The sequence below is a fragment of the Ursus arctos genome, chromosome X, assembly GCF_023065955.2.
Source record: "Ursus arctos isolate Adak ecotype North America chromosome X, UrsArc2.0, whole genome shotgun sequence".
NCBI classification, from domain to species: Eukaryota; Metazoa; Chordata; class Mammalia; order Carnivora; family Ursidae; genus Ursus; species Ursus arctos.
In genome coordinates, this window is record NC_079873.1 from 25,419,230 (window position 1) to 25,444,785 (window position 25,556).

Consider the following 25,556-nt stretch of genomic DNA (forward strand, 5'->3'; position numbering starts at 1 on the left):
GAATTCAGGGGCGCCTGGGTGGCACAGCGGTTAAGCGTCTGCCTTTGGCTCAGGGCGTGATCCCAGGGTCCTGGGATCGAGCCTCACATCAGGCTCCTCCGCTATGAGCCTGCTTCTTCCTCTCCCACTCCCCCTGCTTGTGTTCCCGCTCTCGCTGGCTGTCTCTATCTCTATCGAATAAATAAATAAATAATCTTTAAAAAAAAAAAGAATAAATGAATTCAGTAAAGTTACAGGATATAAAATATACACAAGTCTGTTGCATTTCTAGACACTAACAACAAAGTGAGAAAATCCCATTTACAAGTGCATCAAAACAGAATAAAATATGTAGAAATAAACTTAACCAAGGAGATGAAAGACCTATACTCTGAAAACTGTAAGACACTGATGAAAGAAACTGAAGATGACACAAAGAGACGCAAAGATACATCAGGCTCACGGAGTGGTATAGTTAGTATCATTTAAATGTCCACACCACCCAAAGTAATCTACAGATTCAATGCAATCCCTATCAAAATACCCATAGCATTTTTCACAGAACTAGAACAAATAATCCCAAAATTTGTATGGAACCACAAAAGACCCCAAATAGCCAAAGCACTCTTGAGAAAGAAGAACAAAGCTGGAGATATCACAATCCCAGATTTCAAGCTATACTACAAAGGTACGGTAATCAAAACAGTATGGTAATGTAAAACAATAGACACATAAGATCAATGAAGCAGAACATAGAGCCCAGAAAGAAACCCAGGCTTACATGGTCAATTAATCTACACTAACGGAAGCAAGCATATACAATGGGGAAAAAAAACAGTCTCTTCAATAAATGGTGCTAAAAAAACCAAACAAACTGGAGAGCTACATGCCAAAGAATGAAACTGCACCACTTTCTTACACCATACACAAAAATAACCTCAAAGTGGATTAAAGACCTAAATGTGAGACCTGAAAGCATAAAAATCCTAAAAAAAATAGGCAGTCAGTCAGCCTTAGTGACGTTTTTCTTGATGTCTCCTTAGGGAAACAAAAGGAAAACTACGGGGACTACATCAAACTAAAAAGCTCTTATACAGCAAAAGAAACCATCAACAAACCAAAAAAACAACCTATCGAAGGGGAAAAGATATTTCCTATTGAAGGGGAGAAAATATATTAAGAGTGCATACAACACCAAAAACAAAACAAAACACCAAACATTCCAAATAAAACATCCAGATGGCCAACAGACACATGAGAAATCACTCACCATCACTCATCATCAGAAAAATGCAAATCAAAATCACAATGAATCAGCACTTCACTCTTGCCAAAATGTCTAATATCAAAAAGACAAAATTAAGTGTTGGTGAGGATGTGAAGAAAAAGAAACCCTCATGCACTAATGATGAGAACGTAAATTGGTGCAGCCACTATAGAAAACAGTATGGAGGTTCCCCCAAAAATTAAAAAGAGAACTACCATACAATTCATGATTCCACTGTTGGGTATTTACCTGAAGAAAATGAAAACCCTAGTTTGAAAAGATACATGCACTCCCCTTTTTACTGCAGCATTATTTACAATAGCCAACTTATAGAAACACCCCAAGTGTCCACAATGATAGCTGAATTGTAAAGAACATGTGGTATATATATACACAATGGGGCATTACTCAGCCACAAAAAAATAACAACATCTTGTCATTCACAACAACATTAACCTCCAGGGTATTATGCTAAGTGAAATAAACCAATGATAGAAAGACCTATACTATATGATTTCACTTACATGTAGAATCTAAAAAAACAAAACAAAAAAATGAACAAGCAAGCAAGAAAACAGAAACAGACTCATAAACACAGAGAACAAACTGGTGGTTGCCAGAGGGGAGGAGGGAATTGGCAAACTACATGAAGGGGATTAAGAGGTACCAACATCCAGTTATAAAATAAATAGGTCACGGGGATAAAAAGTACAACATAGGAAATATACAGTCGATAATATTGTAATAATGATGTATCGTGACAAATGGTGGCTACGGTTATTGTAGTGAGCACTACTAATGTATAGAATTGTTGAGTCACTCTGTTGCCTGTTGTACATCTATAACTAATATGACATTTTAAGTCTACTATCCTTGAATTAAATTTTTTTTAAAAAACTGAATCTTTGAAAAACAAATGAAGAAATAAAAATGTTTAAGGAAAATACTGAATTACTTTTGCTGGTTTATAATTAAGTAGATACTTAAAAAACAATCATCGTGTAATCTCAAACTTGATGCTGACTGTAGGCAGGGCATTTCGTTTTCCATACAAACTGCTGGCTTTCACTGGGCATCTGGCTTGCTCTCCCTTTCCTTTCAAGCTAAGACTGTCGAGTTATGTACTCTTTTTGTCTACCAATGGCCACAAAGCCCATGCCTATGAGACTCCGCCTAACCACTGGTAAAAAGAGTTATTAGAGACTGTTTTAAAGACTTCCAGCCACCACACGAAAGCTGTCTAATGAAGAAAAATTAAAATGTAGGGGAATACGACTGACATACATCCGGGCTTTCTGTCCACCCTGTACTCTTCTCCCTACAATTCATTCCTTAGTCTGCTTTAATCGGGCTCTTATCACTGTTCCACTGAAATACCACGATCTCTCTGCTGCTAAATCCAGAGGATATATTTTCTGGTCCCCGTGCCCCCTTGATCTCTGAAGCATCTGACAATACTGATCGCTACTTCTCTTTTTAGCCTCTCTGACAGCATACCAGCCTGGTTTCTTCCCACCTCTTTTATCCCATTAACGTCTGTCGGGTTTTTGCCCTAAGCTGCTTCCTCTTTTCATTCTACATCCTTTTAACCAGTGATCGTATCCACTAGTAGGCATTCACTAACATTTAAAGGCTGAGGATTCCCAAATTGGTATCTTGAACATCCTGCTCTCTCTAAGACTCCAGACATATATAGCCACCTGCCTACTACAGAGCACCATCTGGATATGCCCAAAGATAACTGTCAAAATGTTTAAAAGGAAATCCTCACCACAACCCTTCCCCAAATGCTCTCTGTTCTCTCCATGAATGTTACCACTATTCACTCAGTAACAATACTAGAAAGGAGGGTGTGATCCCTGACTTCCCATTTGTGTACAACCAACTAGAGGGTGAAATGAAGTGGTCATGGTTTCCACCCCCCATTCTGCTATTTGTTAGTGTCTAAGAAATATACTCAATCCTATGCCTTTGAAATTTCACCTATAAAATGGAAATAATAGTAGGGCTGTACGAAAATTTAAATATCAAACGTTAGTAAGTCAAAAAGCATTAGTTACTATTATTTGGGGCATTTCTGAATATTGTTGTCATCAACATTATGGCTCCAACTTCCTGCTGCTCTCTCACCTCTGGCCTTGCCTTCCTCCCACATCACAGCCAGAGTATTTATGTTCTAAGAGGCATATCTGATCATGTCCCCTCCACTCCACATTCCGACAGAACAGAGCCAGGTGTGATCCTGTGGATGGCTGTCCAGTGCTACCCCTCCTAGGGCATGAGGCCATGGTCATCCATCTGCCTGAGACGCTTTGCTCCCTCCCTCGCCACTGCTTCTCTAAGCCACATCGATCCTGTACACACAGCTGCTGACGGCACGGCAAGGCCTCTACGGAGTCTTCCGCGGACAAATGCATTCCCCGAGTCCTACGCCTCTCCTCCACCCAGGCTGTGCTGGAGGACCCTCCAGTGTGCTGTCACTGCAGGTGGTGCTTATCCTCAGAGGTGCACCAAACACATGACACTGAAGCCACCGGACTGGCTAATGGTCTCATATAAACTGTAGCTCTACCTAGAACATGCTGCTGTACCAGAGAGCGGGGCACGTACTCAGCAACGATGGGATCTTGCCCTAAGGACCTGGGAGCCAGCTTAAAGAGGCTCCCACTGGCCAAATCTGTGACCATGTGAGTACCAAAGTAATGCAGGACAGTAATGAATTACAGGCCTGTAGAAAACAGGAACCCACGAGTGGCTATCAGTATTAAAGAAATACACACGTACATAAATGGAGAAGGGAAGACTTTTATTTATTGTAAAATCCAACTGGTAAACAAGCAAGGAATGCTTGTACCAGCCTGAGAAAGGAGTACTAGCCTGAGAAATCATCATTTTGCAGATATCACAGTACATACTGCTTTAAGAAAAAATCGTCAGTGGATGCTAAATCTAGAAGTAGATTTGGACGAATAGTATATATGAATGGTCTTCAGGTATCTCCCCCAAAGAACTGCTTATTAGTTGCAAGGGGGGGAAATTACACCATAGGTAAATCGAACGATACCATGATTACCTAATCAAAATTTACAACGGTGAGGGAAAGACAGACGATGTACACCTCCAGATGGGACACCCTGAGAAAATGTACTACTTTACAGTACTCCATTCAGGAATGCAGAACCTGAGGGGCGCCTGGGGGGCTCAGGCAGTTAAACACCCGCCTTCAGCTCAGGTCACGATCCCAGAGTCCTGGGATCAAACCCCACGACGGGCTCCCTGATCGGCTGGAAGCCTGCATCTCCCTCTCCCTGCTGCACCCCAGCTTGTGCACTCTCTCTCTCTCAAATAAATAAATAAAATCTAAAAAAAAAAAAAAAGGAATGCAGAACCTGAAACTTATGAGGAAGGAGACAAAGCCAAAATGATAAATGTTCTATTTAAGAAAAAAAAAAAAAAAGAGGGGTTGGGACAGGGTAAGAATGTCATCTTAAAAACGCCAATGTCAAAAATCTAAAATGTAGTTTTTGTATTCTCACCTCAAGAAGCTGGAGCTGGAACAGAAGAACAGGCCTAACCCACGCACGAAAAGGCAGGTGATCAAGATTAGAGCAGAGATCAATGAATTAGAAACCAGGAGCACAGTAGAGCAGATCAACAGAACTAGAAGCTGGTTCTTTGAAAGAACAAATAAGATCGATAAGCCACTGGCCAGACTTATTCAAAAGAATAAAGAACCCAGATTAATAAAATCATGAATGAAAGGGGAGAGATCACAACCAACACCAATGAAATAGGAAGGATCATTCGAAACTTTTATCAACAGCTTTATGCCAATAAATTAAACGACCTGGAAGATATGCCTTCCTGGAAACCTATAAACTACCAAGACTGAAACAGGAAAAAACTGATTATTTAAACAGACTGATTAATTATGAAGAGATTGAAGCAGTGATCAGAAACCTCCCCAAAAACAAGAGTCCAGGGCCTGACGGATTCCCCAGGGAATTCTACCAAACATTCAAAGAAATATTACCTATCATCCTGAAGCTATTTCGAAAAATAGAAACAGAAGGAAAACTACCAAACTCATTCTATGAGGCCAGTATTGCCTTGATCCCCAAACCAGGCAAAGACCCCATCAAAAAGGAGAATTACAGATTGATCTCCCTGATGAATATGGACACCAAAATTCTCAACAAGATCCTAGCTAATAGGATCCAACAGTACATTAAAAGGATTATCCATCATGACCAAGTGGGATTCATCCCTGGGATGCAAGGGTGGTTCAACATTCGTAAATCGATCAGTGTAACAGATCATATCAACAAGAGTCAAGAACCATATGATCCTCTCAACTGATGCAGAAAAAGCATTTGACAAAATATAGCATCCTTTCCTGATTAAAACCCTTCAGAGTGTAGGGTTAGTGGGTACATTCCTCAATTTCATAAAAACCATCTATGAAAAGTCTACGGCGAATATCATTCTCAATGGGGAAAAGCTGAAAGCCTTTCCCTTAAGATCAGGAACACGACAAGGATGCCCACTCTCGCCATTATTGTTCAACATAGTACTAGAAGTCCTCGCAACAGCAATCAGACAACAAAAAGAAATAAAAGGTATTCAAATCAGCAAAGAAGAAGTCAAACTGTCTCTCTTCGCAGATGACATGATACTCTATATGGAAAACCCAAAAGACTCCACCCCCAAATTACTGGAACTCATAGAACAATTCAGTAATGTGGCAGGATACAAAATCAATGCTCAGAAATCAGTTGCATTTCTATACACAAACAATGAGACTGAAGAAAGAGAAATCAGGGAATCGATTTCATTTACAATAGCACCAAAAATCATACGATATCTCAGAATTAACTTAACCAGAGAGGTAAAAGATTTATATTCTAGAAACTACAGAACATTGTTGAAAAACATTGAAGAAGACACAAAAAGATAGAAAAACATTCCATGCTCATGGATCGGAAGAATAAACATAGTTAAAATGTCTATGCTACCCAGAGCAATCTACACTTTCAATGCCATCTCGATCAAAATACCAATGACAGTTTTCAAAGAGCTAGAACAAACAAGCCTAAAATTTGTGTGGAACCAGAAAAGACGCCGGATCGCCAAGGAAATGTTGAAAAGGAAAAACAAAGCCGGGGGTGTCACGTTGCCTGATTTCAAGCTATACTACAAAGCTGTGATCACCAAGACAGCATGGTACTGGCACAAAAACAGACACATAGACCAATGGAACGGAATAGAGAACCCAGAAATGGACCCCTGGCTCTATGGTCAACTAATCTTTGACAAAGCAGGAAAAAACATCCAGTGGAAAAAAAGACAGTCTCTTCAATAAATGGTGCTGGGAAAACTGGACAGCTACATGCAAAAGAATGAAACTTGACCACTATCTCACACCATACACAAAGATAAACTCCAAATGGATGAAAGACCTCGATGTGAGACAGGAATCCATCAAAATCCTAGAGGAGAACATAGGCTGTAACCTCTTTGACATCGGCCACAACAACTTCTTTCATGACACATCACCAAAGGCAAGAGAAGAAACAAAAAATGAACTTGTGGGACTTCATCAAGATAAAAAGTTTCTGCACAGCAAAGGAAACAGTCATCAAAACAAAGAGGAAACCCACAGAATGGGAGAAGATATTTGCAAATGAAACTACAGATAAAAGGCTGGTATCCAAGATCTATAAAGAACTTCTCAAACTCAATACATGAGAAACAAATAAATAAAAAAATGGGCAGAAGATATGAACAGACACTTTTCCAATGAAGACATACAAATGGCTAACAGACACATGAAAAAATGTCCAAAACCATTAGCCATCAGGGAAATTCAAATCAAAACCACACTGAGATACCACCTTACGCCAGTTAGAATGGCAAAAATGGACAAGGCAAGAAACAACAAATGTTGGAGAGGATGTGGAGAAAGGGGATCCCTCCTACACTGTTGGTGGGAATGCAAGTTCGTACAGCTAATTTGGAAAACAGTGTGGCGGTCCCTCAAAAAGTTAAAAATAGAGCTACCCTATGACCCAGCAATTGCACTACTGGGTATTTACTCCAAAGATACAGACGTAGTGAAGAGAAGGGCCAAATGCACCCCAATGTTCATAGCAGCATTGTTCACAATAGCTAAATTGTGGAAGGAGCTGAGATGCCCTTCAACAGACAAATGGATAAAGAAGATGTGGTCCATATATACGATGGAATATTACTCAGCCATCAGAAAGAACGATTACCCAACATTTGCAGCAACATGGACGGGACTGGAGAAGATTATGCTAAGCGAAATAAGTCAAGCAGAGGAAGACAATTATCATATGGTTTCACTCATTTATGGAATATAAGAAATAGCAGGGAGATCGGTAGGAGAAGGAAGGGAAGAATGAAGGGGGGGTAAACAGAAGGGGGAATGAACCATGAGAGACTATGGACTCTGGGAAACAAACTGAGGGCTTCAGAGGGGAGGGGGTGGGGGATTGGGATAGGCCAGTGATGGGTATTAAGGAGGGCATGTATTGCATGGTGCACTGGGTGTTACACGCAAACAATGAATCATGGAACATTACATCAAAAACTAATGATGTTCTGTATGGTGACTAATATAACATAATGAAAAAAAATTTTTTTTAATAATGAAGAGTCACTTTTACTATACCAAACCAATCTACCTAAATAAGATAAAAATATATATATATAGACGAACCCTGCCCCCTACCTCCTATACACACCCCCAATAAAATATTGGGGGATGAGGGATCACCTATGTGAAACAATTGGTGAATGCTGAGGGAAAAGGAAAAATAGGTTAAAGCTACTCAAACTGTGAGTATGTTTTTCATTTTTCTACTCTTAAAATATCCCAAATCTGAAAAGCTAGAATATTCTACCAGATTAACAATCCAGGCTTAATTTAAAATGTACGTTATTTCAAAGTCCTTAGTGTTAACTTTAGTCCTTAGGGTCAACTGAAACCTGTTCGGGGCGCCTGGATAGCTAAGTGGCCAACTCTGGGTTTCGGCTCAGGTCATGATCTCGTGGTCGTGAGATCGGGACCTGCACCGGGCTCTGTGCTCAGAGGATAGTCTGCGTCAAACTCTCTCTCCCTCTCCCTCCAGCTTGCTTGCTCTCTCTCTCTCAAATAAATAAAATCTTTAAACGTGTTTGAATTACCCACCATTTTCATCAAAACAAACATTATCTGCCATTTTCACAGTAATGTGATCTGTAATTTGCCCTAGCCACAGGAGTCCTAACTAGGTGAGTAACCCTGCCAAGTCACTGAAGGTCTAAGACAGCACTGTCTAATAAAAACGTAATGCAAGTCCTTTTAAATGTTCTAGCAGCCACATGAAAAAAAAAGCAACAGGTGAAATTTTAATATATTTTATATAATCTGATATATCGAAAATAGTAGTGTTTTAATATATGATCAACATAAAAATCACTGATGAGCCATTTTACGTATTTCTCAGCAACTAGGTCCTTGAAATCCAGTGTGCATTTTATACTAGCAGCACATCACAATTCAGATTGGCCACATTTCAAGTGGTCAGCAGCCACCTGCAGTTAGCAGGGGCTACCTTACCAGACAGCACAGCTCTAAGGCTTTAGGATTTTCATTCAGCTAAAAGGCTAAGACCGACAACTCTTAGATTCTGTAATTCAATACCTCCTTTCAGGGTAAACAACTGATTAGGCACAGCGCCGGGCACAGACTAGGTGTTCAAAGAATATTTGTTAGGTGAAATAGAAAAGAAAAATGGAATTCACTGAATTTAATGTTAAGAATGACCTTAGTCATCAAATCTGCTTTTATTTGCAGAAATGATGACAACTTTCCCACCGGGAAAGGGTACTTCAATACTTGAGGGACTAACCATATCCAAAACACTTGATAGCTATTTAACTGTTGTCAACAAAGAGCTTCTGAAGCACCCAAAAGCTTAACTCAAGCTTCCCTAGTGCTCCAAAGAACTGTTTCGTTCATTTCTCAACCCTAATTTCAAGTCTTTAAAATATAAGGATAATGCAGTTGCCTTTTTACGAAAAAGAAGAAAAGGCGACAAGGGTAAACAAAAAGAAAGATGCCTTAGCTATCAAGCAAGAGCTTGGGTTCTGTCCAGTTCTGAGCTCTTGGGAGCTGCTCGCTCTCTGCCAGCTCTGTCCACCTTTAAAACCTCAGGTGCCACCAACGCCAAAGTCACCCTTAATTTCACCACTACTGCTATCAGATACCATTTACCGAAAAACTGCGCCCTGAAAGGTAGCTGTGATTATCTCTAGTTTACAAGTAAGAAAACAACCTCAAAGAATGGGCATATGGCAGAATCGTGCCTCAAGTCCAAGCCTGTCTTCTCCAAAGGCCGTGTTCTTTCCACTATGTCACTGGTAGGTATCAAGGACACTGCCAGTAGGGTGAGGAGGAGTGCCCTTCTTTGGGGGAAAAAAAGAGAAGAAACCCCCGTCAGCTTATCATCCAAAAAGGGATTACAGGGGTAGGAGGTGAAGGGCTAAGAGGGGAGCAAAGAGTCTTCGTATAAATAAGCTATTTTAGGACATAAAAGAGGCAGAGCTAAAAGGAAAAAAATTGCCCTTTTCTTAAGAGTTACAAATACTTGCCTTTGAAAACACATACTAAAAAGCATCTTTAAAATCAAAGCCAACAACTTACATACACACAAAGATGGCTACCATCTGAAAAGATGATTTTTTAAACTCTATTTGTTTATTTGACAGAGAGAGTACAAGCAGGGGGAGCAGCAGTCAGAGGAAGAGGGAGAAGCAGGCTCCCCACTGAGCAAGGAGCCCCATGCGGGGCTCAATCCCAGGATCCTGGGATCATGACCTGAGCTGAAGGCAGATGCTTAACCAACTGAGCCACCCAGGTGCTCCTGAAAAGATGATTAACAGAATACCTACTTTTCACATCAAATACGAAAATGTCTTCTCTTTAAAGGATTATGTACACAATCTGAACAGCTAGCACTCTGCCCTATACCAAACAGTTATTCACGTAAGCACTGACATGGATAATCATTAAGTATTTCACAATATATAACACACTCAATAATTTCCTGATGATTAAAAAAATGTTAAAATTCTTCTTTAAAAAAAGCAATTTCCATTCTGCTGAGAGGTTAAAACAGCAGATAGCTTACAAATACAAAGTATTCTAGCCAATAAGACGAGCCCGTTTCCCTGAAAAACGAAGTTTTAAAATAAAGTACTACACTACACTTTTGCATTTAATCCCACAGAATACAACTAAAATGAAACACTGCCCTATAGTATCTTATACTACAGATTTTGATATGATGCACATCAAAACATACCATCTATTCTTGTCCAGATATTATCAATGTATGCAACGACTATGCAAAATAGATATGGACTTTGCTTCTTAACATTTTAACGGGCTGCTACTTTTTCTACAACTCTAACGTGATGAGTGATGATCTGAAAGCAACCAGAGGACTTGAACAGTAACTGCACTGCACCGGCCAGGCTAGGCTGTGACCTAACTCCTGGGACACCCTTGAAACACCCCCACTAAATCACAGATGGTCACAGCTGTGGATTGTGGAGCTATGTAGGCGGTAAGCCTAGATCAAAAAAAGAAGAAATACTAAAGGCATAAACCCCACGATCGTCATAGGATCCAAAGCCACATAACCAAGAAGTTCTTCAGGGTGGAGCCTTTGTTGTCTGTCACCTTTGCGGGCCACTCCCAATTTCTGAGGGCAGGATGGAGAGTGGGGGGCCCAGATGCTATGCTCAGCAGTGGAATCACTCTGACGCTTCTTCTAGCGGGGCGGCTACCCCCACCCCCGTTCAGGAGTGCCAGCATCACAAGGCGCAGCGGGTTCCGTTCCTCAAAACGCAGCCACTGGGATTTCTCCCAACAGAATTCCTCCTCCCAAACAGACAGAAAGCTTCCCCAGAGCTCTGGTCTGATGCTGCCATTCTCCACACTCTAGAAAATGACCTCACACCTAGTGCTTTGTTTCCACAGCCTTTTCTGAGATCAGCAAATACGCAGGGTAGTGCGGTTATGGGCCTGAGTGTTTACTTCTGCCACATTTTAGCTCACTTCCTAAAATAATTATAGCAGAGGTTACAAACCAATGGTCTGTAGGCCAAATCCAGCCCGCTGATCTGCTTGGTTTGACTTCAATAGTGTTAAAGAAAAAAGTTGAGCCACACTTTTTTCTGAAGATTCTTTAAGTCATCTCTACACCCAAAGTGAGGCTCGAACTCACACAACCCGGAGATCAAGAGTCACGTGCTCCACTAACCCAGCCAGTCAGGTGGCCCAATCCACACTTTAGAATACACAAATTTTACATAACAATCTGGATACCCAACATTTCTCTGAAAAAATCAGAAGCTGGAGCAACAGCAGGCAACTGGCTAAAACTGTGCCGTTTAGAAGGGCCACGGACTTTCCAGCTTGCCTACTTTCCACCCTCCCTAGGGCGTCCCAGACACAGAGGCCTGCGGTCGCCTCACTCACTGCATACCAGCGGGGTCTGTGGCACCTGCAATATGTTCCATAGAAGGTTTAAAGCCAGTACTGTATCCGTCTAGGCTAGTGCGTCTCCACAGCAGGCTACTCACACGGTAATGTGGGTACAATAATTCTTCATCATGCAAGCCTGTCCCACGCGTCCCAAGGTGGTTTGTTTCCTGGCCCCTCCTCTAAAATGCCAGAAGCACCCCCAGGTGGTCCCTACAGAGACAAGAGTATCTCAGGCTGACAGCCACTGCTAGCATCTTAAGTTTGGTGAGGTGAAAACTGCTGAGGTTTGAAGAAAAGTTAGCCTTGCCTTGAGAGGACTTTTAAGTAAAGGAATCATTCATTTTTCTGATTAGTCTGGCCCAGCCAATAGCCGTTGAACAAAAACATGTATACTCATATAAACCTTTGGAATTTTCACCCATTTTCTTGCTGCTTTGGAAGTTTTGGTTTTAGATGATATTTACTGAACCATATGTATGTACCAGGCACTGGGCTAAGTGCTCTGTCTCATTTAATCTCCCTTACCCCACAGGAGAGGCAATAACATGATCCACATTTTACAAATGAGGAAATGTGAGACTCAGAGAGGGTAAATAATTTGCCTGTAGTCACAGAGCCAACGAGCAGCAAAGCTAGCAAACAAACATTTTTCTCCTATACCTCTGGCTACATGGTAAGACTCTGATGTTAAAGAGAGTTTAAATCAAAACCTGATTATAAAATAGAAGGGTTTTTTGTACTACATAGTAAATTCTTCGAGGTAAACAGCAACAAGAAGTGGCCAGTAGTGGAGCAGAACAAATGATCTTTTACTGGTACAGGTAAGGGTTCCAATTTCAAGATTTTTCATGCATATATGTAAAGGTGCAACTAAATAACAAGGAAGGGATAGGAATACGATACTTGTTATTTCACCTAAATGAGCCTTCCAAGTAATTTCTAAGACAATCGTCCCACAGGATTTTGATTACAATGGAAACCATTCTGAAACAGTCACATATTCGTTCCATCTATCTCTTATTCTACTATATTCTCAAAGGAGATATACTACAGATCAATATAATATTTATATTAAAAGAATCAAAAGCATTTTCATGTTAAATATACTCCCCCAGAAACAAATAGAAGCATATTCAGTTTAAATTTAAAATGAGGGGCGCCTGGGTGGCTCAGTCGGTTAAGCATCTGCCTTTGGCTCAGGTCATGATCCTGGGGTCCTGGGATCGAGCCCCGCATCTGGCTCCCTGCTCAGCAGGGAGCCTGCTTCTCCCTCTCCCTCTGCCCACTGCTCCCCCTGCTTGTACTCTCTCTATCAAATAAATAAATAAAATCTTTTTTTAAAAAAAATGTTTAAAAAATAAAAATAAAAAAATAAATTTAAGATGAGCATCCGTCCTCCCAAGTATCTGCTTGACAGCTGCCATCTCTACAGAAACCATGATACGTGCCACTCCTGTCGCCCCACCCACCGACCTCCCCAACAAAAATAAAAATGAAGGTACTTAGGATCGTCTCCCAATTCTGAGTATGGTAACAAAAAAGCTGGATATTATTTTTTTTATTTTTTATTTTATCTTTAAATTTTATTTATTGGAGAGAAAAAGAGGGAGGGTGGGAGCCTTCAGGGGGAGGGGCAGACGGACAGCAACCTGAAGCTTCTCCCGACGCAGCGGGGAGCCCGATGTGGGGCTCGATCCCACAACCTAGGAGATCACAACGTGAGCCGAGACCAAGAGTCAGTCACCCAACCGAATGAGCCACCCAGGTGCCCCAATTATTAGCTTTTAAGTCAGCTCTACAACCAACATGGGGCTCAAACTCATGACCCCAAGATCAGGAGCCACATCCTCCACTGAATGAACCAACCAGGTGCCCCAAAGAAGTAGGATATTAAAAAATAAAGCAAAATGACCTTATAGAGTAGTATATGAAAAAAGAAATGGGAAAGCTTTGATTCTGATTAGAAATACTTTGTTCATTTAGGGATACTGAATTGGTGGTAGGAAAAAATGGTATCTAGGTTAGAAAAATCAAAGGTTTCCTTTGTAAAGTGACTTTAAAAATATCTCAAGAACATTCTGGAAAAGGCAAAACTACAGAGACAGTAAAAAGATCAGTGGTTGCCAGGGGTTTGTGGGGGGGGGCGGTTTCACAGATGAAGCATAGGCAATTTTAAGGGTGGTGAAATTATTCTGTATAATACTCTAATAGTAGATATATGACATCATGCACTTATCAAAACCCATAGAACTTTATAACACAAAGAGTGAACCCTTTTTCTTTTTGACAAGGGGAGGAGAGAGGGAGAGGGAGAGAGAGGATCTTAAGAAAGCTCCACGCCCAGCCTGGAGCCTGACGCAGGGCTCAATCTCATGACCCTGAGATCATGACCTGAGCCAAAATCAAGAGTTAACTGACTGAGCCACCCAGGTGCCCCAAGAGTGAACCTTGAAGTATGCAAATTTAAGATCATTTAGTAGGTCAGGGGATCCCAGGAAGGAGCAGACACCATATGATATAATCTAACTGTATTACAAATGTATGAAACAATGTCATTCCAGAGGGTGGGGGGAAAAGGTGCTGACCTACATAACTTTGAAAATGAGTGGCATCTGTAAGGCTAAAGTAAAGGTAAAAGAAAATGAACATAAGCACTGTATTCTAGTTGATAAAGTCGTTTCTCATGGGGGTAGAAGTTAACAAAACGGACATACATCTATATATTATATGTATACCAGGAGTGAACAATTAAGTACATGGATGGTGAATGGTGAGAGCTAGGTTTCTCACTGTTGGGAGAGGTTACAGAAAAGCAAGGGGAGAAGGCTAGAATGACCCATGTGGTAATGCATTAGGTTGGAGACATCAGTAAAAACTCATGTTTAGCTTAATATTGATATAAATATATAAAAACAGATACAGAGAAACATTTATAGACATGCGTAAATATACAGATAGCGTGTACATGGGATTTCAGCTAACAGAGCCTAGAAACACCACCACCCCAAAGTAGCAATGAGCCTATCTAGTACTCAGATCTTGATTTCTAATAGCATTAGCATTCTCTAATAAAAGGAACTAGGGGTTTGTGGAGAAATGGCTGATTATAGAACTAAAACAGGGCATACACAGTTAAGTCTGGAGTATCTTACGATGCTCGAAATTGAGGAAGTGCTCAAAAGGAAACCCACCCCCATGACGATGGGTCAACCAAAAGAGTTCATCAATGGCCAAGGCTAGAAAAATTTAAGCAACAAAATAAATATAGTAGTAACAGATTATGACCCAAAGTATAAAATAATTATCCATGAACCCATAATGATACAAAGAAATGACTAAATAAATAAGCAAATGGGGGAGAAGAGACAAACTCCCATTCAAAAAAATTCCAATGATTTATGTTGAACACCCTAAAGGAGATGGAGCATAATTTCCCTTAAAGTGGTGACCACACAGTGCCTTCATTCCAAACAACACAGTACAAAAGAGAATTAAAAAAAAGAAAAGTAACATTAGAATGGAGAATGGAGAAAGCGGACATAAACCTTCTCAGCGAAGTAACCAAAGCCAACATAAACGGTGATAAATCATGGTGACAGTAGGTACTCCTGACGTGATGTGACAAAAATACAGGAATCGCACTTTACCTCTGTGGTCTTCCTCCCCAAAACCCAGAACACCAGTCTAACAATGAGAAAAACATCAGACAAATCCTGACTGAGGGACATTCTACAAAATACCTGATCAGTTCTCCTCACAACTGACAAGGTCATCAAACCAATGAAAGTCTGAGAAATTGTCACAGCAAGAGCAGCCTAAGGAAACATGACAACTAAACGTCATCCCGGTGGGATCCTGAAACAGAAAAAATACAGTAGTTAAAAAGTAAGGAAATATGAGTGAACTTCGGGCTTTAGTTAATAACAGGGTTTCAATATTGGTTCATTAACTCTAACAAATGTACCACGCCAAGGTCATCTATTAATAATAGAAGAAACTGGGTGCTTGCCATATAGGAACTCTCTGTATTATCCTCTCAATTTTTCTGTAAAATTAAAACTGTAAAAAACAATCTATTTAATTTAAAAAAATTTACCTCCAGATGATTTATGATCTCTGGCACAGGAGTCTTATTCACATCTCCAGCTCTAAAAGCACCTTCTTTTCAGTAGTCTAGAAATGTGACAAAATGAGGAGTTAGTTATCCTTTTGCTAACTTCCTAACTCAGTATGGAAACATGACAAAACTCAGACTTCTAGTGCTTTTAAGTAACAGCACACAGGATGCTAGACCACACTTTTAGGGCAGGTGGTTCTTTCCCAAGTACCATCACAAGCTGAATCATCATCTTTCAGGTCATAGATATTTTCTACAGTAATTAAATTCTACATTATCCCAAGAAGAGAGCAGCAGTCCAGAAAAATAAAAAAATAACCCACCATTTTTCTTAAGGCTTTGGTAGCACACTGGTTGTGATGTAGCATCCTGAGCCCCGCATCTATTTATAGAAGGATGAAGCCCAGGCCCCACAAGCATGTAGGAAACGTTAAATTGTATGGCCAAAATAATAAGCATCTTTTTAAAAAATGCTGACTATAATATAACCCATTTCTGTTCCATGAAGAGCAATTTATATAAAGAACAGTAACCTCACTGGCTTAATTTGACAGATGAGCATTCTCTCTCCCCATCATTCAGAAATTCCGACAGTCCCCTCTTACACACAGTTTCGCCTCCTGCAGTTTCAGTTACCCATGGTCAACTGTAGTCCAGAAGCAGAAGAGCCACCTTCCAACACATCATCAGGTCAATAGTAGCCTAACACTGTGTCACAATGCCTCTGCCATTTATCTCCCTGTAGATCTTGTAGGCATGTTATCATCTCACATTACCATAAGAAGGGTGAGTACAGTAAAATAAGCTATTTTAAGAGACCACATTCATATAACTTTCATTACAGTACACTGTCATAAATGTTCTATTTTATTATTATTAATCTCTTCCTGTCCCTACTTTACAAACTTATCACAGGTTTTTATATACAGAAAAAAACATAGTATATATAGGGTTTGGTACTATCTGCAGTTTGGGGGATCCACTGGGTATCTTCGAACATATTCCCTGTGGATAAAGGGGGGACTACCATATCTTCACTTCAGTAAGCCTAATAATCCAATGTTAACTTTATCATCTGGGGGCAAAGAATGCCTTGTATCAGAGGGACCACAGACACAAGATTCTAATCTCCTGAATGAACCTGATTTTATAACCACAGGAGAGTTAACACACCCTATTTATACTGTATATTTTCAGCACTTTACCATATTTTTTCTTATTTTTTAATTTCTCAAGTACCCAAAAAATGAGCAAAAGTCCTGGGCACCTACACAAATGCTGTCTTCTACCATGTGTAATAGCTTTTTCAAATCTCTGATATGACAATGCAAAATCCACCCCACATTCATGTTAACTTTCTCCAGTGACCTAAATCACCACAGCTTTCTCCCCTTCCTAAACACCCAAAATGTCATGCGTTTATTACCACTATGAGCACCTGAAATAACGTTTTTTAACTTTTTATTCTCCTCTAGGTATTATCACTGTAAATCTTGAGAAAACCAACAGTGCCTTGTGCACACTAAATACTTAGTATAAATGACAAAATATAGGATTTTACATTAATTGGAAATCAAGGTGTTTCAAGGTCTTTTTTTTTTCTTTCCCTAAACAAAAGGGTCTTTATTTGTAAAAAGCCAGAGGGGCTCCTCAGGCGACAGGACAGGCAGGCCGGCTTCTCAGGAGTCAGGGACATGTGGACAGATGTGCTTGAGTAGGGGGAGGGGCTGCCCTCTGAATCACCCTGGGCTGCCTTGGGGACAGGCAGCACTAGCTCAAAGACAAGGTAAACTTCAAAGGCCTCAACCTCCAGCAATTCTGGAACAGGATCCTCCTTGGACAGCACTGGGGTTCATCAGTGCTGCCTGCAGTAATGCTCCCAGGATTGCTCTCTTTAGCCCAGCCATGGGGGCCAAGCATCTTCTGGGACCCCTTCTGGTGGTCTGGCAGGTGACAAAAGGCAGGTGGGCTGGCAAATGCCCCCAGGGCTGAGCTCGGTGCCCTTTTGCAGGAAACCTTCTGAATGGAAACTGACTATGGTTCTCATGGAGATCCAGCAGGATGAGAAGGCCACCGCACGCCTGGGGACTGGTGCCCCTACCCTGCCACTGTAGGCCTAAGGCTTTCTCTGCGCCCCCACCTGCCCTCTGTCGTTCTTTCTCCTGGGGGTCCACCACTAGCACTCACTTGAAGATATGAAGGGAAGTGTCACCCACAATCACCCAGCACTTCTCCCCATCTCCAGACCTTCTCGATGGTTGCATCACTTTCTTGATGTCATCCCTACTCAGTCCACATGGTCCAGCCGGCCATGCTGGCAAGCCCAAGGTCGAAAGCTGCGGCTGGGCTGCCTCCCAACCAGCGGCCTCAGGCTCGGCACTGGACCTGGGTGCCGCTCTCTTGGCCTGACAGCCCTCCCTCCAAGGTCTTTATTAGGCCAATTCTTAAATGGCATTATTTAAAAAGAAAGACAGGACAACTGACTGGTAACACATTCTAGAAGCAGATCATTTCCACATTTTATTAAAGATTACTTAGAACGGTGTTTTTCAAATGCTAAGTTGTGGCCTATTAGTGAATTGTGTAATAAATTTATTGGATGGTGACAAGTATTTAAGAAAAAAAAAAGAAACGTCATAGAAAGTATCAGAGTGCTTTATACATAGTAATGGTAAACAGTGATTCAAAAAACTTGTTTGAGGTGTGGATATGTATTAAATCATGATTAAAATATGGGGGTTTTTTTGTTTTTTTACTGTGGGTTGCTATGGGAAATACTGACTTAGAATATGGTGAGGTTATGTAAGAAAGAATATTTACTACCTTTCCATTTTACTTTTATCGGAATAGATGGCAGTTTTCTAATTAACCAAATGGAGTTATTTGAGAAACATCTGGATATAAAAGCTGACACAACTCTTTATGTTATGAATTTTGTGTGACTGTCTTTCTCAAACGCAGGCTCGATGTGTTGTGTGTGGCTCCCTTACGTACTACCGGAGGTTCCTGCCTTCTAAAACGATTGTTTTTTTTTTTTAAGTAATCAGTTTCCTAAACTCAGAAATTCAAGATCACAAACCGTGGGAATTTCCTACTAGAAAGGTATGATGAACAAAAATATCATTTATAATCATTTATTTAACAATGACAAACCTAACAATCCTCCCAAATCCACTGTTTATTCATTTAACAAAATTTGAGCACGCAGCTTAGAGGTACAGAAGACCCATGCCCTCAAAGAAACACACTGACAGTTACAGTAGAGTGGGGTTAAGTCCTAAAATCAGTTGTCAGATGCAGAAACAATTACAGTAAGCCAAGGAAAAAGAGCACGAAGGAAAGCTTCATCAAAGAGATGACGTTTTTTTTTTTGTTTTTTTTTTTTTTAAAGATTTTATTTATTTATTTGACAGAGATAGAGACAGCCAGCGAGAGAGGGAACACAAGCAGGGGGAGTGGGAGAGGAAGAAGCAGGCTCATAGCGGAGGAGCCTGACGTGGGGCTCGATCCCATAACGCCGGGATCACGCCCTGAGCCGAAGGCAGACGCTTAACGACTGCGCCACCCAGGCGCCCCCAAAGAGATGACATTTAAGCTAGGTTGCGAAGAACAGGATTTTTTGAAATTAAAACAAAATAAAGTTGGAAGGAACTCTACACATCATGTAACCAAGTGGCTCCCAACTAGGGATGATTTTACCCAAAAAGGCACATTTAGAAATGTCTGGAGACAATTTCAGTTGTCATACTGGAGAGGGATGCTACTGGCATTTGGTAGGCTGAGGCCAAGGACACTGCTCAACATCCTAAAGGCACAGGACATCCCCTGACAACATAGAATTATCTGGCCCCAAATGTCATTAGTGCCAAGGTTGAGAAACCCTGAATCCAATCTCAGTACAATCCCCTTGTTTTACAAAAGAAGGTAACCGAAGGCCATAGGGATTTTAAAAACTTGCTAAAAAAAGCTAAGTTTATTAAAACAGGCCTCATAACATCTTGTTCAGTGTTTAATTCACAACACACACCTACACATGTTATTATAGTAGGAAACCGATGTTTCAAAAGAGTGGGAACATTTGTATAAGGTCGAAAAACAAACTAGATAGAAATCAAAGGTGATAGTATTATACAGTCTCTCTTGAAACAGATCTATCAATGGCTCAGAGCAAGAACGATGCTACAGTACCATTTAAAAAATTATACCCGTATTTGTTTATAACACTAGATTTATCATCTATGCAACTTGGTTATTGAACATGGACCTGTAAGAAAATTACAATAAAAACCAGGAAGTTGGAAGATCAGCATATGCACACACCACACTCAGTTACTCCTGAGGGCAGGTCTTTAAAGCTCTACCAGCTCCAGCCAAAACCAGGAACCTGGGTGGGATTTGCCCCTTTAATTCAAAATCAAATGCTAAGTTACCCTTCCATTGGCTGGTGAGGTTTCTTAAAAAAAAAAAAAAAAAAAGAAATGTACAAAGACCTTCTTAGGCTCCTGAATAAGGGCCTGGACATCTGAAGTTAACTAGACATCTTTTATTTTTTCATCCTTGCTCTTCAATGCACACCAGGGATGGAAGTGAGGGGATAAGATAAACAAACATGTTAACGGCAACACAGATTAGAATTCAAAAAAGGTTTTTGCTCTAATAACTACAGAAATAAAGACATATATATATATACACTCCTTACCTCCAATTTTTCAAATGATGAAGCTTCAACTAAGATACCTTGTCCAGTCTGACACACAGCAACTCACGGTGAAAAACTTGAGAAAAGGCTGCAGACACTACCCTAAAAAAATGAAAGACCAAGCAGGTAAGATTTCAATTATAAAAGGTGTAAAGAAAACAACATGAGCAAGTTATACAACAAATAAATACAAAGTCATGAAACAGAAAGCAGCTGTTTGTACACCTTTACTACCCGAAATTTCAGTGAATAAAGTTGACGTTCCATCAATACTAACACAAAGTTCACGTGACTGTATTAGTCACTTGGCTCCCCCTCCCACTAAGTCACTTCCAGTACCTAAGGGAGAGCTAGCAACAGCAGAGAGGGTTTGGGCAAAGCTTTTCTGAGGTTTCGCCTTCACAGAAAGCTAGCAAGAAGAACTTCAACTGCAGCCCTGGCAAACCATCCGGGGTCCCTGCAGCTCCCCATTTATACTAGCCATTAAAATTTAATGGGTTTCAGGCTCCTTAAGAGCCATAGGTCTTAAAATTTAAATGACTCCATACCAAGTCTAAGTTATTCTCTGGTAAAGTAAAGGAATTTTTTTAGATTTCCACACCCCAAATGAGAACCATACCCTCACTGCAAAGCCTAGGAGCAAAGAGGGTATATGGTTCTTTGTCACCTGATATACCTTCTCAATAGAATTACAGCTGCTCACTAAAGACTGGGAGACCGTCCCCATAACCCAACTCACAAAATCACTCATCTATCACTCAAAAATATGAAAAAAGAAAAATACTTGATCATAAGCCTCTGTGAAACAATAGTCTTACATAAAAAGGAAAACAGAAATAAGTACACACCCATCAATAATTACTTTAAATATAAATGGACTAAAGCTCCAATAAAAAGATATAGGGTAAGGGGTGGCTGGCTGCCTCAGTCAGTACAGCATGTAACTCTTGGTCTCAGAGTCATGAGTTCAAGCCTCATGTTGGGTGTGGGGCCTATTTAATTAAAAAAAAAGATACAGGGTCACTCTATGAATTAAAAAAACAGGATCCATCTATACGCGATCTACAAGAGACTCACTTTAGAACTAAAGACACGTGCAGACTGAAAAGCATTTATCATACAAATCAAGTGGGGGGGGGAGGAGCCAGGGTAGCAGGGCACCTGGGTGACTCAGTTGGTTAAGCATCTGACTTCTTGATCTCGGGCCATAGGTTCAGGCCCAAAAAAAAAAAAAAAAAGCTTACTGTGTACAAAAGGCAGGGTAGGAATATCTATATCAAACAAAATAGACTTTAAAACAAAGACCGTAACAAAAGACAAAGAAAGGCACTACATGATGATAAAGGAAACAATGCAATAAGAGAATATAACAATTGTACATATCTATGCACCCAACACCGGAGCACCAAAATACGTAAACCAGTTATTAACAGACAGAAAGGGAAAAACAAACAGTAATAAAATAATAGTAGCAGACTTTAACACCCCACTTACATGAACAGATAGATCATTCAGACAGAAAATGAAAAGGAAAGAATGGCTTTAAATGGCACATTAGACCAGATGGACCTAAAGATATACACAGAATATTCCATCCAAAAACAAGAGAATACACATTCTTTTCAAGTGTACATGGAACAGTCTCCAGAACAGATCATGTAAGGCCACAAAACAAGTTTCAATAATTTCAAGACTGAAAACACATCAACCATCTTTTCTGACCAAAAGAGTATGAAACTACAAATCAATTACAAGAAAAAGCTGGGAAAACACAAATACATGTAGGCTAAACAACATGCTACTAAAAATTGGGTGAACCAAGAAATCATATGGGAAATCAAAAAATACATGGAGACATATGAAAATGAAAATATGCTGGTCCAAAATCGTTGGGATGCAGCAAAAGCACTTCTAAGAGGGACGTTTATAGCAACACAGGCCTTCCTCAAGAAATGAGAAAAATGTCAGATAAATAACCTAACCTTACTCTTAAGGAAGCTAGAAAAAACAAGGCCCAAAACTAGTAGAAAGAAGGAAATAAAGACTACAGGAAAAATAAGTAACATAGAGACTAAAAATATAATAAAAAAAAGACCAATGAAACCAGGAACTGGTTCTTGAAAAAGATAAAATTGATGAATCTTTAGCCAGATTCCTCAAGAAAAAAAGAGCTGAAATAAATAAAATCAGATATGAAAGAGAAGTAACAATTGACACCACAAAAACACAAAGGATTGTAAGAGACTACTACCAAAAATTATGTACCATGAAAATGGACAACCTAGAAGAGACGGCTGAATTTCTAGAAACATACAATCTTCCAAAACTGAATCAGGAAGAAATAGAATATCTGAACAGAATGATTACTATAGTAGCAATAAAATTGAATCAGTAATCAAAAAACTTACAAAAAAACCAAAAGTCTAGGACCAGACAGTTTCACAGGTGAATTCTACCAAACATTTAAAGAGTTAATACCTGCGCAAAGTATTTCAAAAAACAGAAGGAAAACTTCCATAATCATTCTATGAGACTAGCATTGTCCTGATACCAAAACCAGACAAAGATAATACAATAAAAGAAGATTACAGAGTAATATCCCTGGTCAACATAGATGCAAAAATCTTCAACAAAATATGAGCAAACCAAAATCATTATTACATTAAAAGAATCATTCACTGTGATCAAACAGAATTTATTCCAGGGATGCAAAGGTGGTACAATATTCACAAATCAATGAGATACACCAAATAATCAAGAGAAAGGATAAAAACCTTATCATTATCTCAACAGACGCAGAAAAAGCACTTGACACAGTACAACATCCACTCACGATAAAAACTTCCAACAAAGTAGGATGAGAGAGAACCTCAGCAACACAATAAAAGCCATATATAAAAACCCACAGCTAACAGCACACTCAATGACGAAAAGGTGAGAGCTTTTCCTTTAAGGTCAAGAACAAGACAAGGATTTCCACGCTCACCACTTTTGCTCAACATAGACCTGGAAGTCCTACTCAGAGCTATCAGACAAGAAAAAAAAAAAAAAGGCACCAAATTGGTAGGGATAAAGTAAAACTCATTATTTGCAGATGACATGATACTATGTAGAGAAAACCCTAAAGGTTCCACCAAAACATCATTAGAATTGATAAATGAATTCAGAAAATTGCAGGATATAAAATTAATATACAGAAATCTGTTGCCTTTCTATACACTAATAATGAAGTAGTAGAAACAGAAATTAAAACAATTCCATTTACAATTGCACCAAAGAGAATAAAATACCTATGAATAAACTTAACCAAGGAGGTGAAAGACCTATATTCTATAAAACACCACTGAAAGAAACCAAAGAGACACAAATGGAAGGATACTTTGTGTTCATGCATTAGAATAATTAATATTTTTAAATATCCATAATACCCAAAAAAATCTATACATTCAGTGTAATCTCTATTGGAACACCAAGAGCGTTTATTCACAGAACTAAAATAAATTATACTAAAATCTACATGGAACAACAAAAGACCTTGAACAGCCAAAGCAATCTTGAGAAAGAACAAAGCTGGAGGTACTACAATCCCAGATACCAGGACATACTATAAAGCTGTAATAATTAACACTGTGGTACTGGCACAAAAACAGATACATAGATCAAAGAAACAGAATAGAGAACACAGAAATAAACCCACACTTAGTCAATTAATTTATGACAAAGGAGACAAGAGTATACAATGGGGAATGGAGTCTCTTTAATAAATGGTGCTGGGAAAACTGAACAGCTACATGCTAAACAACGAAAACGGACCACTTTCTTACACCACACACAAAAATAAATTCAAAATGGACTGAAGACCTAAATATAAAACCTGAAAATACAAAACTCCTAGAAGAAAACATAGCAAGTAATTTCTTTGACATCAGCCTTAGCAACATTTTTCTAGATATGTCCCCCAGGCAAGGAAAACAAAAGCAAAATTAAACTATTGGAACTACACCAAAATAAAAAGGTTTTACACAACAAAGAAAAGCATCAACAAAATGAAAAGGCAACCTACTGAATGGGAAAAGATACTTGCAAATGATATTAACTGATAAGGGGCTAATATGCAAAATATAAAAAGAGCTTCCAACAACTCAAGGCCAAAAAAATCCCAAATAATCTGATTAAAAAATGAGAAGACCTGAATGGGCATTTTTCCAAAAAAGACATACAAATGGCCAAAAGACACATAAAAAGATGCTCAGTCATCGGGGAAATGCAAATCACAATGAGATACTACCTTAAACCTGTCAGAATGGCTATTATCAAAAAGATAAGAAATAACAAGTGTTGGAAAGGATGTAGAGAAAAAGGAATCTTCATTCACTGTTGGTGGAAATATAAAAGGGTAGAACCACTGTGGAAAACAGTATGGAGGTTCCCCAAAAAATTAAAAATAAAAATACTATACAATACAGTAATTCCACTACTGGGTACTTACCCAAAGAAAATGAAAACATTAATTCGAAAAAATATATGCACTCTTATGTTTCACTGCAGCATTATTTACAATAGCCAAGATATGGAAGCAACCCCAAGTGTCCATCCACAGACGGATGAACAAATGAAGAAGATACAGCGTGTGTGTGTGTGTGTGTGTGTGTGTAATGGAGTACTACTCAACCATAAAAAATGGTATCCTGTCATTTGAGACAACATGGATGGGGACCTAGAAGGTATTGTGCTAAGTGAAATAAGTCAGAGAAAGACAAATACCATATGATTTCACTTACATGTAGAATCTAAAAAGCAAAACAAACAATAAAACAGACTCTTAAATGTAGAGAACAAACCGATGGTTGCCATGGGGTGGTGGGTGAGTAAATGGGTGAAACAAAGGAGAGTAAGATGTGCAAACTGCTAGTTATAAAATAAATAAATCACTGAA

The 25,556-nt window shown here is 39.5% G+C and overlaps 1 protein-coding gene and 1 pseudogene across 2 annotated transcripts in view; both read right to left on the minus strand.

Annotated features, from left to right (window-relative positions):
* TAB3 (TGF-beta activated kinase 1 (MAP3K7) binding protein 3) overlaps nucleotides 1-25,556 on the minus strand; it is an 85,403-nt gene that overhangs the window by 35,348 nt on the left and 24,499 nt on the right. For both annotated transcript variants that reach the window (XM_026513278.4, XM_026513275.4), the window contains exons 2-4: nucleotides 20,621-20,722; nucleotides 15,901-15,977; nucleotides 15,545-15,659 (exon numbers count right to left, since the gene is read on the minus strand). The gene's annotated coding sequence lies outside the window, so the exon portion shown is untranslated. The remainder of the gene's footprint in view (nucleotides 1-15,544; nucleotides 15,660-15,900; nucleotides 15,978-20,620; nucleotides 20,723-25,556) is intronic.
* Nucleotides 15,985-20,364, minus strand: LOC113265838 (B-cell CLL/lymphoma 7 protein family member C-like; annotated as a pseudogene).